The sequence below is a fragment of the Dipodomys spectabilis genome, unplaced genomic scaffold (genome assembly GCF_019054845.1).
Source record: "Dipodomys spectabilis isolate Male_0828 unplaced genomic scaffold, ASM1905484v1 ptg000183l, whole genome shotgun sequence".
NCBI classification, from domain to species: Eukaryota; Metazoa; Chordata; class Mammalia; order Rodentia; family Heteromyidae; genus Dipodomys; species Dipodomys spectabilis.
Window position 1 is genome coordinate 4070821 of NW_024870860.1, and position 7971 is coordinate 4078791.

Consider the following 7971-nt stretch of genomic DNA (forward strand, 5'->3'; position numbering starts at 1 on the left):
GACTTATGAGGACAGGGCAAGTTTTTGATGTCACAATGTGTTAGTGATATCACCATGGCACTGTGGTGTCACAAAGTGATTGTGATGCCATATATTTATGAGATCACAATGTATTTCTGACATCAACCCACATGCCGCATTTGAAATAGAATGAAATAAGAGAATAGGCATTTACAATGTGTCTATGACATCACAATGACAATATAATGTCATAATGCTATGAGGACATTATAAATTGATGTTGCAAGGAGGTAATTTTGTAATAATGAATATGTGTTGTCACACTGGTGATGGGGTCACAAAGGGTTTGTGATGTTACAATGGCATATAGGAATTCAATTGTCGTATCCACAACAAGGATATGGGTACACAAAGGGACTATGATGTCACATATGCGATGTGTGTTTTCAAAGGTACTTAGGGGTCATGATAGCTTTATGATATACAGTTGTGATGAGGTCACAATGGGCTTTTGATGTCATAATGATTTTGTAATATCTCAAACACAAGTCCATTTTCAATTGTTACTATTTCACAATGTACATACAAGTTCACAGAAGGAGCTGGAAGTCACAATGGACATGAATTTTTTAAAATGTTAGGAGGTCATTTTAGGTTTGTGAATATACAATGAGACAGTGATATAACCATGACAATGTCAACTCATTACATTATGTCAAAATATTGTTTTGTTGTCACAATTAGTTCATGATTCCATATTGGTGGTGAGGTTACAAAATATTGGTGATGTGTTGGGCATGTCAAAATGACATGATGATTATCAATTGTCTTAACTTAAAATTAGTATATGAATTCACAAAGGGACTGTGGTTTCTCCAAAAGTATGTGTTGTCACACATATATTGAAATCATAAAAGGTTTGTGATGTCAGAATTTGACACAATGGATATGACATCTGGCAATGTGATGCCACCATGGTCATGATGTCACTGGGAATTTGTGATATCAAATGTCATATGTGAAATCTAATGAGGTCAACAACAGATTATGAGGACAAAAAAGCCTAAGGTATCAGAATTGAAGGAAGTCACAAAAGTTATGATGAGGGGCTGGGGTGGTGGCTCAGTGGTAGAGCACTTGACTTGCATGCCTGAGTCCCTGGGTTCGATTCCCCAGCATCACATAAGCAAAAAGAAAAAAAAGCCGGAAGTAGCACTGTGGCTCAAGTGGTAGAGCACTAGCCTTGAGCTCAAGAGCTGAGAGATAGCGCCCAGTCCCAGAGTTCAGGCCCCACGACTGGACCCCTCCCAAAAAAACAAGTTATGATGAGAGGATAGTTTGTGATATTACAGCGGGTTAGTAATTTCACAATGGCAACATGATATACAAAGGGATTGTGATGTCACAATGGTTATGAGTTCCTGATTTGTTTATGATATCAACCTACATGCCACATTTGAAATAGAATGAAATCACAGAAAAGGCATTCATAATGTTTATGATGTCACCATGACAATGTGAAGTTATAATTCTATCATATCATTTTAGTTTTGTGATTTCACAAGGAGTAGATGGTATAAAAATGATATTGTGATGTCACAATTATGATGATCTCACAAACTGGATGTAAAAATGTCATGTCTGATTCTCAATTGTCAATATTTCACAGTGGGACTTTGGGTACTCAAAGGGACTCTGATAGCAAAAAGCTATGTATTTTTCAAATGTTATAAGAGGTTATAATTGATTTGGAATGTCACAATGTGATCCTGGTATCAAAACAACAATGTGAAGTCACAATGGGTTTGTGATGTCACAGTGGTGATGAGGTCACAATGGGTTAGTTATGTCACGCGTTTGTAATATCAAAATTATTTGTCCAATTTCAATTGCTACTAGTTCACCAGGACACTGTAATAATCAGAAGTGCCCCTATAAACCATTTGAAGATAAAGTCATCATGGCCTCCTAGTCTGGACCAATGGAGAAGGGGGGTACATGACACTGGAGGGGGCAGGGCATGCTGCTGAAGGAGATAGGATGTCACGCCCCACATGATGAGCTGCCAAGAAGTGATTGGTCATGGACATTTGATAAGTGATAATTGAAAACTGAAAGGCAAGAAACATTGCAGTTGGGGAAGGGTACAGCCTATATATAAGCTGCATTTTCAGAGCAAGAGAAGTGGAGAGAAAAATGTTAAAGGCCTGGTTGGAAAGAAGTGATGAGACTGCTGGAGGGCAAAGACCTGGGAGGAGAGGAAATTGAAAGAGAGCAGGAGATGAAGGACGGCAACTGGCCACTTGGACAAGGGAGGGCAGGCCTGTCAAGAGTAGAGCAGCCTGAAGAGAAAAATGGAATGGTGGAAGGAAAAAAAGAAAGACCTGAAAGGTAGGACAGATCTGTAGAGAAGGAGATTGAAGAGAAAGGAAAAAGCCTTGTCCTTTGAAGTGTGGAGCTTTGGAGATCATTATTTTGGGGGTTGGTTGTTTGCAGACCAGTTAACAAATGGCTTAACTGCTCTTTGGAGGTCTGAGGGTCCATGGTTGAGAGTGAATTTAGCTCTCAGCATCCAGCCCAGGCCAAGGTAGTCACTTGTTACAAAATTTATGAGGCCAAGACAGGTTTGTAATGTTACATTGCATTAATGATATCACAATGTCAATATGAGGTCACAAAGGGATTGTGAGGTAACAATGATGATGTGGTCACAATGGGTTTCTGAAATCAACCTACATGCCACAGTTATGATAGAATGAAATCACAGAATAGGCAATTGCATTGTCTCTAGGACCTCACAATGAAAATGTAATGTCATAGAAGGGAACCTTACTTCATTGTTGGTGGGAGTGTGAACTTGTTCAACCACTTTGGAAAGTAGTATGGAGGTTCCTCGAAAGACTCCACATAGAGCTCCCCTATGACACAGCAGTCTCACTTTTGGGCATTTACCCAAATGTTTACAAACAAGACCACACTAAAGCTACCAGCACAACTATGTTTATTGCAGCATTATTTACCATAGCTAAGATATGGAACCAACCCAGATGCCCCTCAGTAGATGAATGTATCAAGAAAATGTGGTATATATACACAATGGAATTCTATGCCTCCATCAGAAAGAATGACATTGCCCCCATTTGTTAGGGAATGGAAAGACTTGGAAAAAATTATAATAAGTGAAGTAAGCCAAGCCCAAGGAAACATAAGTCCCATGATTTCCCTTATTTGCAATATCTAGTATATGTATGAGTCAAGCAGAAAAGTCAGATAAGGAGATGTTAGGAAAATGAACCCTAAGATATGTATTTTTAATGTTTTTTTCTTTCATGCATTTGTTTTTAACACAATTATAAGATTATTCCTTTGTTGCTTTGTATGTCCCTCCCCCACAGTATAACCCCTGCTTTCACTGTATTTGATGTCGGTGTAATTTGTGGAGGGGAAAGAGAAAAACAAGTCGTTTAAATAAGGATACAGGTGGACCTGTTGCAACAATGAGAAGCTCAAGTTGTCATGTCAAAAACGATCTTTGCAACTTGGGGGGGGAGGTTTAGGGTGAGGAAGGAGGATGGGAAGGGATGGGAAGGGTAAACAAAGGAGGAGGCTACAGTGCTTGTTAAGAAATGTACTCACTATCTTGCCTATGTTATTGTAACCCCTCTGTACAGTATTTTCACAATAAAAAAAAGGAAAAAAAAAGAAAATATGATGTCATAATGCCATGATGTAATTGTCATTTGGGGATGTAACAATGGGCTGATGGTATTATAACAACAATGTGAGCTCACTCTGGAGATGATGTCACAATGCGTTTATAATGGTACACTGGCATGTCTGATGTCAGTTGTCTTTGTTCACAATGATGGTATGGTTACCCAAAGGGACCATGATACCACAAACACCACGTGCCTTTTCCAAGGTGCTAAGCGGTCACAATAGGTGTGGGATGTCACAAGCGATCATGATATCACTGTGGCAATATGATGTTACAATGGGTTTGTGATGTCAAGTGGTGATAAGGTCACCCTTGGATAGTGATGTCACAATGAAGGTGTAATATCACCATTAAATGTCCAATTTCATTCTACTAGATCACAATGAAGATACAAGTTCACATAAGGAGCTAGAAGTCAGAAAGTCCATGAATTTTGTAAAATATTATGAGGACATAATAGGCTGGTAAAAATGCAATGAGACAGAGATATCCCATTGGCAATGTGATGCTAACATTATATGAGATATTATTGTTTTGAAGTCACAAATGTTGATGCCATACAGGTGATGAGGTCACATAAGTATGTGATTTCACAATGGGATGTTGATGTCACAATCTCATGCAAGATCTCTAATTGACAATGACTATTTAAGTTCACAATGGATAATGATGTATCCAAAGGCATATGTTGGCACAAGTGTAATGAGTCTAAACATGTTTGTGATGTCCTCATGTGACTCAGTGGTCATGACATCTGGCAGTGTGATGTGACAGTGGTCATTATATCACAGTGGAGTTTTGATATCACAGGTCATGCCTGAAGTATTATGAGTTAAACAATTTATGAACTCAGAGTTGCCAAAGGGATCACACTGGCAGCATGTCAAAAAATTTATGAGGATGAGTGTTTTGTGATGTCACAGTAGGTTAGTGATATCATCATAATGGCAATGTGGTGTCGTCAAGGTGTTGTGATATTTTAATGCTTTTGTGGTCACAATGTATTTCTGATATCAACCCACATGCAACATTTGAAATAGAATGAAATCACAGAATAGGCATTCCAATGTATCTGTGACATCACAATTACATGTGATTTGATGTCATTGTTGTTTTGTGATGTCATGATGGGCTGATGTTATCATAATGACAATGAGATGTTACACTGGTGATGATGTCACAAAGGTTTTGCGATGTTAAAATGGCATGCCTGATCTCAATTGTCATTAGCTCAACATGAGGATATGAGTACACAAAAGGCCTGTCATGTCAGAAAGGCCATGCTTTCTTTCAAAGCTTCTGAGGTCATAACAGTTTTGGGATTTCACAATGTGATCATGTTGGTAAAATGGCAATGTGATAACAAAATGGGTTTGTGATGTCTCCGTTTGTGATGTCTCTGAGGTGATGAGGTCACAAAGAGTTAATGATGTCTCATCAAGTTTGTGATATAACAATGACATATACAACTTCAATTTCTTCTAATTCCTATGAGGATACTATAATAAACAGTGGGTCCAGAATTATCTGTGGGGGCCGATATTCATTGTAAATTCTTGGGTTGGCCCAAAGGAGAGTGTGGGGAATGCCGCCAAAGGTGGAGGTGTCAAGCCTCACACGGTGAGCTGTCAAGAAGTGATTGAGCACTTGAAAAACTAATAACGTCACTAAATATCATCTACTTGTAAAGTGTTATTTTGGCAAATGTGATTTTAAAAAGTTTATTTGAAAAGGAATATACTTTCAGGAAATTAAATGTAGGTTATCATTTGTTTGAGAATGACAACATTTTTACACTACAGAACCAAGTTTTACTGAAGTACCAGTGGTTTGAAGCACTAAGGATCTTCTCAATTAATGTTTTTTCTGAATTATATTTGAACTCTATGACAAGTATTCCTAGCATTGGTAGACTAATTATGGATCTATCATTCCAGCAACTATTTTTTGGCCTGCTGATGCTGGACTGACATCATTCATTAATCATTGGAGAGGGGTATTACAAATAATCTTGTGACATTTGTGGTATTTTTCACTCATATGGGATGGTCATCTGAAAATTGAAAGTTTGAATTACTGTACTTTCACATTTTGTGATCTCATCTTGCATTTTAAGTTGCCTTGCATTTCTCAATTGCTTACTGCTAATTCCTGCATTTCAAGGAATTGGGGCCCTGAAATGTAGGAAATGAGAAATTGAGATGGGTCTTCAATTACTTTCTGTTTGCATGTTGCATGGGCCTAGGTGAGAACTCTTGCCCTAGTTATCTGATGATGTGGATAACTGGGACCTGGGATCCTAAGACCCGTGGAGCTTGTAGAAGAATAATACCTTTTAGACATCATATCAGCAAAATTTGAGTATAGTCAGTAGGAATGCTTCTGAAATATGGAGAAAAACAGTTTGGGACTAGGGAGTTAAAACAATAAACAGAGCAGCAGAGTAAAATCCCTTATAGATCAGAGGAAAACAACATTGTTTTTTTTTTTTTTTACCATGTGAATTCAGAAGACCAAGAACACTTAGAAAGTATCACAAGTTTATACCGAAAACATTGCATTGATACTTTTTGTATTCTAACATATATTCTAATCCTGATTATTTGTATTCCAATATGTTTATTGGAATAAATATCAATTAATCTGTCAAATTATCAATTAATTCCAGTAAGATTCACTGTGTGAAATATAAAATCAGCACATATGAATATAAAATATATAATTATATATAATATAAGAAAATGTTTTGCATTGTTCTGTTGTGGTAAGGGTATAAAAGACAACTGTTTTAGTGTATTATTCCATTACCTCTACATCAGTTTTTGGTAGAATTTGAACTAAAGCTTTACCCTTCAGAGATGTACAGCCTAGAGGCAAGAGGAAACACTGTGATTAAAACATTACCAATTTAAGGCCTAATAACAAGGGGAAACATATGAACTTCTCCTGGAGCTATAGAATATATTTTGTGATAGAAAATCAGTGGTGTAAGCTCCTGCCTGGTTGGATGGTAGACAGGCCAGGACATGAGGTAATCATGCATATGAATAATTTTTTCACCTTCTTGGCTTTAGCTACTTTTGAAATGATAGGGTGTAATAAACAATTATATTTTGAAAAAATACCCTCTAGTCTGAACACTTCTTTTTTTTTTTTTTGTCAGTCATGGGGCTTGAACTCTGGGCCTGGGCGCTGTCCCTTAGCTCTTCAGCTCAAGGCTAGTGCTCTATCACTTGAGTTACAGCGCCACTTCTGGTTTTCTGGTGGTTTATTGGAGATAAGAGTTTCGCAGTATTTCCTGCCTGGGCTGGCTTTGAACTGTGATTCTCAGATCTCAGCCTCCTGAGTAGCTAGGATTACAGGCATGAGCCACCAGAGCCCAGCTTTGTCTGACCTGTTCGTCACTCTATGATCATTTGTAACTAAGATTAGTTTTGCTCCAATAAGACAATTTATGCTGTCAGGGTAAGATGATCTGATTGGTCTGTTCCTACATGGAGCAAGGGTAATGGATCAGGCAGACATTTGTGCCAGTAAGACCTCATTTGGGAAATTTTAAGCTGCAGTATTTTAGAAATAGCTCTTAAGCATGGCTTACTTTGAATCCATTACCTCCACAAAGCTAAATCAGTTAATAAATAAGTACTTAAAAATCCATCACCTTTGGACGTAGCTATAAAGGCTTCAAAGTATGATCAAATTTCAAATAAAAAAGACTTAAAATAGTTATTGACAAAAATTGCAAATATGAGCAATCGAACACACAATATAAGTTTTTTCCACCATACACAGAATTTTACAGAAATAAGATGAATAGCAAATATGGGAACAATAAGGTTTCCTTGTTACAAATAGGTAATCTAGAATATATGCCTGTCTTAAGATTGCATCATTAACTACTTAAATTTACAGGATACTACATGCTTCAGCAGCTCGTCTACCTGAATTACAATACAGAGATTAACATTGCTTTTGCACAAGGAAGATATGAAAATTTGTGAAGTATTACATATTTTTCATTCTTCAGATGCAAGAAATGAAAAACCGTTATTAAAAAGTTGATTACAAATATACAAGTGTAATAATACATGTAAATAGTAGAAATAACAGTTATTTTGTCATCAGCATATTCAATCTTCACCTTTTTAGAAAAGCCTTTACATAACATAACCTTTATAAAACTTTATAAAACATTGTCATTTTATCCCAAAGAAATAAAATTCTATAAGGACCTAGGAATTAAAGGAATCTTAAACTGTTTCCATATGGAAAGCAATCTGAAAGGACACATT

General features: G+C 37.0%; 1 pseudogene; it reads left to right on the top strand.

The window, feature by feature from the left end:
• The first annotated feature begins 7599 nt into the window (after positions 1 to 7599).
• On the top strand, positions 7600 to 7696 carry LOC122121126 (annotated as a pseudogene).
• Positions 7697 to 7971: the final 275 nt, after the last annotated feature.